The 12,075-nt window shown below is 41.8% G+C and overlaps 1 pseudogene; it reads left to right on the top strand.

Annotated features, from left to right (window-relative positions):
* The first annotated feature begins 5,877 nt into the window (after positions 1 to 5,877).
* LOC131525603 (tripartite motif-containing protein 16-like) lies at positions 5,878 to 12,026 on the top strand (annotated as a pseudogene).
* Positions 12,027 to 12,075: the final 49 nt, after the last annotated feature.

Genomic DNA, 12,075 nt, shown 5'->3' with positions numbered 1-12,075 from the left:
TCGCTGGACGCGCCTACTCGGCGGCTGGACAAGCGGCTTCGGCGCTGCACTCTATGGCTGTGCTCCAGGTCTTCCAGGCCAAGATGCTCGCCAGCGAGGAGGCCAGTCTCGATGCGCCTTCACTCAGGGACCTGAGGAGCGCGACGGACCTGGCCCTGCGCGCTACCAAAGCCACCACCCAGGCCATCGGGCGGTCGATGTCAGGCCTGGTAGTGTTGGAATGCCACCTTTGGCTCACGTTGACGGTGATGAAAGAGGCAGATAAAATTCCCTTCGAAGACGCTCCAATTTCATCAAACAGCCTGTTCGGGCCAGCTTTGGAGGGCTTTGCGGAGCAGTTTACGGAGGCTCAGAAGTCGTCTCAAGCGATGCGACACTTCCTCCCGAAACACTCCAGTTCTTCTGCTGCTTCTAGTCGCCCCAAGCCTACACCGACTCAGCAGCCTGACGCCAGCCACTCCCAAACCCCGACCTAAGGATCGGCAGGATAGAGGGCGTTCCCACTTGGCAAGACACCACCTCTTCCCAAAGGGCCAAGGACCCCGGCCCAAGATCGCCTTGGATCCGGCGTCTCAGAAGTCCTCCTGATCATCCAGGCAGAAAGAGGAGGGGCCCGAGTCTCGCTACCACCGGACCACCCCGCAAACAGCCTCTAATGTGCCTCTCGTCACCCGACTGCTGTGATAGCAGACAAAATAAAACACATACATTTTCAAAAAGAGAGCAAATATCCTCTTCTGCCTACCATAAGCGTCCTGCCCTTATGCAGCCAGTCTTTAGAGCCTATTCAACCTCTTGCCACGCGGGCCGAGGCCTGGTAGGCCATCCCCAGTGTGTCAGAGTGGGTAATGGCTACGATAAGACTAGATTATTCACTCCAATTCGCTCGAAGACCACCACGCTTCCGCGGTGTGGTTGCCACCACAGTGCGCAGCGAGGACGCTCAAGTCCTGCACGCAGAGGTGATGAATCTGCTGGTAAAGGGAGCCATTGATATCGTTCTTCCAGCCCAGAGCGAGTCAGGCTTCTACAGCCGCTACTTCCTCATCCCCAAAAAAGACGGTAGCCTGCGACCTATTCTAGATCTCAGACTCCTGAATCATGCCCTGGCAAAAAGGTCGTTCAGGATGATCACATTGAAATCACATTGATCCTCTCGCAAATATGCCCAGGAGACTGGTTCATGTCACTGGATCTTAAAGACACATAACATTTGAAAAGCATGTTCAAAAAATAGTCTGTGCAGTGACACCTCAACTTAGAAATTTTACATTTATACGGAGTCAACTTTCAATAGAAGCTTCAAGAGTCTTTTTGAATTCTTTGATCTTTTCTCATTTCTCTTATTGTATTACTTCATGGTCGCAAGCAGGAAAATCTACTCTCAAACCTTGTATACTTTGTATAAACGTGCTCTAAAAGTATTCAACAAGAAACCTTACAGGTATCATCATTGTTTGATTATTAATAAGTAAAATTGACAATTTTATTGTGTTTTATAATTGTTGTTTAATGTACAAAATTGTTAACAGTCTTGCACCTTCACCCTTGAAGGAATTTGTTTTCTCTTGTACTGAATATATAAGACAAACTAGAGCTTCGTCAAGAGGTGATTGTGCAGTGAATTATAGAATTACTGATTTTGGTCGTTCAGCTTTCTCAGTAAGGGCTGTTAATAACTGGAATAATTTACCAATTAATATAAGACAGGGTGTTCCACCCTAGCACAGTTTAAGCTACAATTGAAAATATGGTTAAAGACGAGTCAGGTGTGTTCTGAATGAAATTTTGGTGATTTGTAAAAAAATGTATAATTGTTTGCAGGATGATGCTGTAACACAGTTCGTAGATCGGGAAGAAGGAGGCGGGAACCGGCGACAAAGTTTTAATAAAATAAACAAACATAAAAGTAAAGCGGCAGCCCCTCACGGACGACTGCCTCACATAAAATACAAAATAAAAGTCCAGGCCTGGTCCTCTCTCGTCTTCCACTGTCGTCACTCCTCCTTTTATCCTTCCGGAGCTCCTCCGTGGGACTCGAGACCGGCGAGTGGCGCAGGTGTCGCTCATTATCATTAACTCCACCGGCCTCGCTCCGTTCCCACGGCTCTCGGCCCCGCCCCACTCGCCACAGATGCTTTGTAGTATTTATAGGGGATATTTTGTAGAAATTTAGATTGTAGTTTCTATGTGGGGAATTATATATTTATGTTCATTTTGGTATTATATTGTTCTTTTTGTCACATAATTTGTTTTATATTTTCCTGCCCAGGGACAGCAGATGAAATTTAGCTCTGTAGCTAATTCTGGGGCAGTTTTCTGATTGTCTATTGTCCCTGTCAAATAATGAATTAAATAAAAAAAAATTAAAAATTCACATCCAGGTAGCCCCACACTTTTACGCGATGCATGGATGCAGCTCTCCCCCCTTTTCGATAGATGGGAATCCCCATCCTCAACTACCTCGACGACTGGCTCATTCTGGCCCAGTCAGAGACAGTTTCAACGTTGCACAAGACCCTCCTCCTCAGCCACTTAGATCGCCTGGGGCTCAGGGTCAACTTTGCCAAGAGCATACTGTCACCCAGCCAACGAGTGTCGTTCCTGGGAACAGTTATCGACTCAGTGCAGATGACAGCAACTGTCTCAGCGGAACAAGCCATGACAATTCAGTGCTGTGCAGCCTCCTTCAAGGAAGGGACCGTCCAACCACTCAAAGCTTTCCAGAAAATGCTGGGCCTTATGGCAGCAGCTTCGCCAGTACTTCAGTTGGGCCTGATTCACATTCAGTTCTGGCTGAAGCAGAGGGTTCCATCTGCGGCTTGGCATCACGGTCGCCATGTCATAACGGTGACTCAGGCCTGTGTGTCAGCCCTGACCCGTTGGAGGGACCCCCTCTGGCTGAAGCAAGGTGTGATCTTAGACATGGCCTCTGCACGCTGGCGAAGGACCTTCTTGTTTGGGCTCAGACAAATCTGCGCTCACTGAAGGCGTATGTGCCAGGCAAAATGAACCAAGGAGTGGACATATTGTCGAGGAACAACGTCTCCTCAGAAGAATGGACGCTTCACCCGCTCGCGGTTCAGAAAATCTGAAGCAGCCCCGTGGCCCATTCCCTTGAGACGGGACCTCCTCTCTCAAACGAACGGCACGCTGAGGCATCCACGGCCCGAGTTATGGGCCCTGCATGTGTGGCCGCTCAACGGGAGCCTTTTGACCTCCCAGAGCGTGTCTTAAACACTATGGCAGAAGCTAGAGCCCCATCTACCAGACGCCTCTACACTCTGAAATGGTCTATTTTCTCGGCTTGGTGCCAAGACCGCGACTTAGATCCGGTTACCTCTGATGTATCAGTGGTTCTTTCGTTTCTGCAGGAGATGCTGGATAAACAGCGTTCCTCATCCACCATCAAAGTTTACACGGCAGCCATAGCGGCCTTCCAAGCCTCTATTGCTGGCCGATCGGTGGGCAGGAATAGTGCGGTGGTCCAGTTTATACGAGGCGCCAGGAGAATTAATCCCCCACGTCCTCGTACAGTTCCACCTTGGGACTTACCAACCGTACTAAGGGCCTTGAAAGGCCCCCCATTTGAACCATTGCAATCCACGACCCTCAGATTGCTCTTGTTTAAAACCACCCTGCTGTTAGAGCTGGCATCAATTAAGTGAGTAGGAGACCTACAGGCCCTTTCCATCAACCCTGCTTGCCTGGAATTCGGGCCTAACGACTCCAAGGTCATCCTGAAACCAAGGCTGGGTTATGTACCTAAGGTCATAGCGCTTTCCCCACTTTCCCCTTCGACGGATGACCAGGAATTGTCCCTGCTCTGCCCCATCAGGACCCTGAGGGTATACATTGAGCATTCCGCCTCATACAGGAGATCGGAACAGCTTTTTGTCAGCTTCGGTAACCGCGCTAAAGGTCGCCCTGTTACGAAGCAAAGAATTTCCAGGTGGTTAGTGGATACTATCACCCTAGCATACTCCTCCTTGGGCTTGCAGTGCCCCATTGGAGTCAGAGCCCATTCCACCAGAGGCATTGCCTCTTCCTGGGTATGGTCCAGTGGGGTGTCCATTTCGGAAATTTGCGAGGTGGGCGGCTGGTCCTCGCCGTCCACATTTGTAAGGTTTTACAACCTGGACGTCCTCACCTTGCAGACCAGAGTCCTTTCGGCTTAGTTCGCTGCCTCCGGCTAGTTAAGCAGTCTTATGGGTTCACTTGACCAACATTGTTCAAGTCCCTCCTTCACTTGGACGGTCCATATTATATAGACACCAAGTATCAACTATACGGGACGACACCCAGGCCACGGATGACCCTGATGGCTCAGCCTGTGCTTGGTGAATTTTATTAATTCCCCTGGGTCTTACTCCTACGTGAGTCATGGTTTTGAGTCGTTCCCCGTCATAGCATGGCGTGATTGTACTGGTTCCCATACAGCGTCTTACAGAGGAGTACAAAGGGAATGTACTCAGTTACTATCATAACCTCGGATCCCTGAGATATGGGAACGAGTACTGCGTTCCTGGCCGTGCTATGAGCTGCACGCCTCAGTCGCTTCATTCGAAGAAATCTAAGATGCGGCAGCAATGCGGCCGCTTATATAGCCAGAGACCCCGCCGATTTTGGTGGTCTATGGCGGGCTGCATAGCCATAGGCTCGCTCAGCGCCTCTGCTGAGCCATTGGTTCGATTTTATAGCACTGCACGAATCAATGGACGTGCAGTTTCACTGTGTGATTGAAAAGGCTTCAGTTGAAGAGGAAAAAAGGTGTTTTTCCCATACAGCGTCTTACAGATGCAGTACTCGTTCCCATATCTCAGGGAACTGAGGTTACGATAGTAACCGAGTATGTTTGTGAGCTCAAAACGACCGAATCGTTAATCAATCGTAACAACTACATATAAAAGTAATAAAGATATACTCATAAACACAGGCTGAGAGAAAGGAAAAGGTCATGACAACTAAATTATAAATATTTTGGTGAAATAACCCTTGAGTAACATTATAAGCAGACTGAAATTATAAACAAACGTGTCTACACTTACAAAACAAAAATAAATGGAAATATACTGGAAAATATAAAGCAATATATTAATACATTCCCATATATGGGAAACTAGTGCTTATGTTTTTTCAATATACTGCAATATATTCATGGACCATGCATGGCTATATATTGATACATATACAAATACATATGTAGCAATGAAAAAAAACTGAACTACATATTTACATGCAATAGCTTTAATGAAACACTCAATTAATTTCTCAAGAGTTAATTATTGACTTTACATAAAGCTGAACACATATTATCTCACTTTATTGTTTGCATAGATACATATTTGGTTATAAAAAATATGTATGATTGTATATAAGAAAAATATTAAAAGTTTTGTTATTTTGTACGATTGGATGCCTTGTTAAAGTCATGGCAACATGGTGGGTGAAAAATAGGATTTGACATGTATAACTTAATCAATTGTGTGTTTTATGTACTATGAATAAATGCAAATACATGGACATGTATGACAATATATATTTTCCTCATAACTGAGAACAAATAATTGTACATACATGTTCCCAAATGTGAATATGCATGATACATCTATGTTGCAATATATCTACACAGACACAGTACCATATTTCATTACATGTACATCTATATTTTATGAATAATATTATTGAATATAAAATTGCATATATTACTATATATAAGTAAACATTGTCACATATATTTCAATATGTGGAAAGTAGCAAATCCTTATGTATTACTCTATTGGAACATATTAACACAATATATTATTCAGTACATTTTCTATATACAACAATTAATTTAATATATTGTTTGTGAATATATATTTTCTTTGCGTAAGGGTAAAATGTTCTGTTTAATGCAGTTTACAGTAGAGTCACACCAACGATATACTGTGAATAAAAGTGTCACTAATAGAAATAACTTAGTACTTTTATCTTTAACCACAGTTTATTCAGTATCTTCAGCATATATCATCTTTGTGTTTAAAGATGATATATGTTGAAGATACTGCATAAAAACGGAGGATCTTGAAAGGATGGTCAGATGTTCAGCTGGCATCTCGGCATTGTTGTTTCCACCAATAAAGTCAGATTTTTGCATCTGAAACTCTGCGACTCGAATGATTTGTGCAAAGAAGAGAAGACTTTTCTCCACAACAGGATCAGTTCTTTGAAAGCCGTTGATTATTCTCAGTCTCCTGGAAGCTATCAATAACAGTATTAACTGCGTCGCTGAGAAATAGCGGCGACCAAAAGAAAGGCTTTGCCCTTTCCTTGATTCCTGTGAGCCACAGATGCCTCTCTGTAACAACCAGGAAAGCCATCGAATGACTGATAGCATGAGCTTTGAGTTTGTTTGGTGGAGCAGAGGGTGAGATCTGTCTCTGGATCTAATCTCTCATCATGGTCCACGTCTTTTAGGAGGTCAGGCTGGTGTGTCCCTGCACCCCATGGTTCTGACCTGCCTCTGTATATGCCTTGCCAACCAACACAAATGTAACTCTACAGGGCTTGGAAGAAAAGGCCTCTTCAACCCTGGACATCGTCCCATAACCTGCACATGCAGAATCACAATCATCTAATAACTGGACATCGCTGGGTTATGAGCACGAGCCAAATAAGGGTTCCTCCAGGATCTCCACAACTCAAAGGTGTTTAATTAACTCACAGCAACTTTCTGTTCTCACTAACTCTGAGTTTCTGTATGAGACTGACACCTAGTGGACATTTCAATATGTGAGTTTACAGACACACTTGTTTTGCACACGTCTCTCAAACACAGAACCAGGAAACTCAGTTAGAAACTGAAGCTGATCTGCTGTTGTTTGTGTCTGTATTGCTGTAGACAGTGAAATGGCTGAAGCCAGTGTTTTTTCAGTGGAGCAGTTCTTGTGTCCGGTGTGTCTGGATCTCCTGAAGGATCCAGTGGCCATTCCCTGTGGACACAGTTACTGTATGAGCTGCATTACAGACTGCTGGGATCAAGAGGATCAGAAAAGAGTCTACAGCTGCCCTCAGTGCAGACAGACCTTCAGTCCAAGACCTGCTTTAGCTAAAAACACCATGCTGGCTGAAGTGGTGGAGAAACTGAAGAAGACCAAACTAACAGCTGCTGTTCCTGCTGGACCTGGAGACGTGGAGTGTGACATCTGTACTGGAAGAAAACACAAAGCTGTCAAGTCCTGTCTGGTGTGTCTGGAGTCTTACTGTCAAACTCATTTTGAGCGTCATGAGGAGTTTCACTCAGGAAAGAGACACAAAGTGACTAATGCCACTGGACGACTGCAGCAGATGATCTGTCATCAACATGATAAGCTTCTGGAGGTTTTCTGTCGTACTGACCAGCAGTGTGTTTGTATGCTGTGTGCAATGGATGAACATAAAAACCATGAGACTGTATCAACTGCAGCAGAGAGAAAAGAGAAAGAGGTATGAACTGAAACGACTCATTGATATATTAATGCTGACACTTCAAGTGTTTCTCCTCACTGCAGTATTCAGCTGTACCATGGTGCATCATGTGATCTACTCTCCCATTCAGAGTTACTACATGACGTATTTGAGCATGAGTTGAACACATTGTTCAATTTCCATACTCTAACTAAACACAAATTTATTTTTTGCGGCAAATTGCTCTGTATTTAACTGAACATGAGTTTCTTTGTTGCTGCAAATAGCAGTTTGAATGTCCATTTCTGCTTTAAATTAATTCATGATTGCAGAATAATGATAACAGTAATTATATATGCCCCGTTTGTAAGGACTTCATGTCTAACCTAAATTTAATCTAACCTAAAAAACCTAGTAAAAGAAGAACATTTTACATGATAATTTTGTGATAGTGTTATGTAATTTGTCTCAGGTTATTTGTTTTTAATTTCTCCTCCAGAAACACTTGAAGGAGACTCAGAGTGAACTCCAGCAGAGAATCCAGCAGAGACAGAAAGATCTGGAGCAGCTGAGAGCGGCTGTGGAGTCTCATAAGGTGAGTTTGGAGAAGAAGAGAAGTTTGAGACTCAGTTTGACTCCTCTTTCAGTCCCACTGAAGCCGCTGTGGCTCTCAGGCTGTGAGGAAGCAGTAAGAGCTGATTGTGATGTGTGTCTAACAGCGCTCTGCACAGACAGCAGTGGAGGACAGTGAGAGGATCTTTACTGAGCTCATCCGCTCCATTGAGAGAAGCCGCTCTGAGGTGACACAGCGGATCAGAGATCAGGAAAAGACTGCAGTGAGTCGAGCTGAAGGACAAATGGAGCGACTGGAGCAGGAGATTGATGATCTGAAGAAGAGAAACACTGAGCTGGAGCAGCTTTCACACACAGACGATCACATCCATTTCCTCCAGGTAACAGATCTAGAAAATAAAACAGAGTAGAGTTTAAATTGTAGTCTTTAATTAACATTGATTATTTCAGCAACACAGTTTGACTGAGAATGATTCTGAGGATGAAGTGGTGATTCTGTTCATGGGAATGTTATCTTGTGATGTTTGTGGTCTTTACCATGAAAAACTGGTTTCAATCAGAAACATTGCAGTAATGAGGTGACCTAATGAAATATATGACCCTGGAGCACAAAACCAGTCATAAGAAGCACACATTGTGGTCAAAATTATCGATTTTTTTATGCCAAAAATCATTAGCATATTAAGTAAAGATCATGTTCCATTAAGATATTTTGTAAATTTCCTACCGTAAATATATCAAAACTTAATTTTTGATTAGTAATATGCATTGCTAAGAACTTCATTTGGACAACTTTAAAGGCGATTTTCTCAATATTTAGATTTTTTTTGCACCCTCAGATTCCAGATTTTCAAATAGTTGTATCTCAGCCAAATATTGTCCGATCCTAACAAACCATACATCAATGGAAATAATATTTATTCAGCATTTAGATTATGTATAAATCTCAATTAAAAAAAAAAAAAGACCTATATGACTGGTTTTGTGGTTCATGTCTCATATGCTAATAATAGAGACTATTATCCATTATAACATCCACAATTTTATTTGCCAAATTATTAATCATTAATAGTCTCCTCTTTTGGTTTATTGATTTTTTTTATTCCTGTAGAGTCTTCAGTCTGTCTCAGCTCCTCCTGAATCTACAGAAAACATCTCTGTCAGTTTCCTCTCTTCTTTTGATGTTGTGAGAGAATCTGTCTGTCAGCTGAGACACAAACTGGAGGATTTCTGCAAAGACGAGATGAAAAAGATATCTGGTAAAATATTAGAGATTCATCTGCTCTCTGTAATGAGACAAACATCATCTAATATTATCATGGAAATGTTATAAATGTCTGAGGAATGGATACAGGTATCATTTTTCTCTGTGTTTATATCTGATATTTTCTCAGTCACTCACAGTAACATTGTTCCCAGAACCAGAGAGGACTTCCTACAGTGTAAGTCACTAACAAACACAACGACACTCACTTTTAGTTCTATTTGACAGTGATAGATACATTCATACTGCTGTTTACTTTGAATTACTTTTTTTTTTCTCCATGTTTGTAATCAGATAACTTTATTAATAATATTTAATACTAATTTATTAATTAATACTCATTTAACAAACCAACATAAAAATACAAAATGTGATGCCCAATAGTTCATCCATCACCATAGCAACATTACAACAACCAATCCAGTACATTTCTTAAAATGCAGCTTGACTTGTTTGTCTGTTCTGTCCAGATATCTACAGCTTTCTGTGCTTGTGTGTGAATTGTTGGCCTACATGTGAATGTGTGTGCGTTTGTGTTTATGTAAAAAATAGAACAGAACAGAAAAAATCACTTTTTTTCAATCTGGGCAGAGTTTTTACTTTTCAGCAACACAAAGAGATAAAAAGGGATTGTCTTAAATTGTAAAGAAAGTTGATATAGACATGAAAGTAAGTTGAGAGAAGGCAAATCTGGGCATGAAACACTCCAGATGCAAACTTTCAATGTGAGAAGAACAGTTTTTGAAGTGAATTCATGAACATCATGCCACAACTCAGATAGATCAAAACAATCTTAAAAAACAAATAAACAAGGATAAGATATAAATAAGATAGAAGCTTAACTTGTACAACTCCTGATTACAGTGGGTTTTTTTTTTTTCCCACCAGATTCCCATCAGTTCACTCTGGATCCGAACACAGTGAATAAACGCCTCCGTCTGTCTGAAGGGAACAGAGTGGTGACTCACACTGACACACACCAGTCGTATCCTGATCATCCAGACAGATTTGATCGTTATCTTCAGGTGTTGTGTAGAGAGATTGTGAATGGACGCTGTTACTGGGAGCTTGAGTGGAGTGGGAGTGATGTGCGTATATCAGTGTCATATAAGAGCATCAGCAGGAAGAGACCTGTTTATGAGTGTTTATTTGGATGTAATGATCAGTCCTGGAGATTGTCCTGCTCTCCCTCCAGTTTCTCATTCTGGCACAATAACAAAAGGACTAAACTCGCTGTTCCCTCCAGCTGCAGGAGAATAGGAGTGTATGTGGATCTCAGTGCAGGAACTCTGTCCTTCTACAGCGTCTCTGACACAATGAACCTCATCCACACAGTCCAGACCACATTCACCCAGCCGCTCTATCCTGGGCTTTGTGTTTGTGGTCGTCAATCATCAGCAAAACTATTATAACTATCTAGATTATAGAGAGATCTACACATTGTACGGTTATATAGCAACTCTGAGGTGCATGATAAATCTGAATATTTATATTTCATTTACCACACTTTTATCCAAAGTGGCTCACAAAAGAGAAACGGTGAAATGTTGTAGTTCTTTTATTTTCTAATCTTTAAAGGGGTCATGGTATGAGAAATCAAATTTGCCTTGATCTTTTGGCATATAAGGGGTCTTTGTACCATTAAAACATCCTGCGAGTTTCACAGCTTAAAACGTCCTCCTCATTAAACAAAGCATTTATTTAATCAAGCTCCAAAAACGGCTCGTTTTGGAAGCGAGGGGCAAGATGACGTCACCTGGGCACAAACATTTGCATAAACACAGCCTCCGGGCGAAACACTCACATGTGATAGCGAGGGGGCGTTGATAATGGTTCCTATGCAATGATAATTAGCCAATCATAACAGTGGGAGGTTACTGACAAAAGACCCACCCCTTAAGAACAGGTCGTTTTAGAGAGCGGGTCAGAATAAGGGTTGGAAATAATCATTTTCTACATATTTATGTTTTTTTTTGTGTTTTTGTGTGTGTGTGTTTTTGTGTGTGTGTGTGTTTTTGTGTGTGTGTGTGTGTTTTTGTGTGTGTGTGTGTTTTTGTGTGTGTGTGTGTGTTTTGTGTGTGTGTGTGTTTTTGTGTGTGTGTGTGTTTTGTGTGTGTGTGTGTGTGTGTGTGTGTAAAAAACTTTATTAACATAAGTGAACCTCAAGGAACATTGAAATAACAAAATTATAAATCCATGTCATGACTTCTTTAAAACAAAACTACAGCTGAACCTGTCACTGACAGTAACATTATACAGTACTATAACTGAGCAAATACTTTTTCATCAGATCAATATAATATTGATTGTAAAATTGTTTTGTCTATGGAAAAATGGTTAAAGTGTCATGCTATAACCAAAATCACTATTTTAATTATTCAGGAGTCCCAATCGAGTTGTAAAAACAAAGTGTTAATCTCATCACCCAAACTCAGTTGAATTGATGAAGATACATCAAAAAATCTTGCAGAATGGGTTTGTACTTTCATAATCCTGAAGGAATGGATCTGGTGTCCTTTGGAAATCGCGTGATACAGCTGTGCTCTAATTACACATAAGAGGATCTTTATGAGGTGGAATGAACATTGAAATACAGTGGAAATCTGCATTTTAATTTTTTGTTTTGTTTTTTAATCTCAATGATGATCCAGAGAAATTGGGTCTGAACTAAACTCAAAGCAATAATACTTCAGAATTCTTATGTCAATGTGATACTGTTTTTCAGTTTGCAGTTATCACATCTGATTTTTCTTTGTCATTATGATGTATGGTGTGTAGATTGATGTGAATGAAAAAAAGGATTTTAGCAT

Source organism: Onychostoma macrolepis, chromosome 19, assembly GCF_012432095.1.
Source record: "Onychostoma macrolepis isolate SWU-2019 chromosome 19, ASM1243209v1, whole genome shotgun sequence".
Classification (NCBI taxonomy): domain Eukaryota; kingdom Metazoa; phylum Chordata; class Actinopteri; order Cypriniformes; family Cyprinidae; genus Onychostoma; species Onychostoma macrolepis.
Note: the sequence above shows the minus strand (reverse complement) of the source record. Positions and strands in the feature narration are given on the sequence as shown.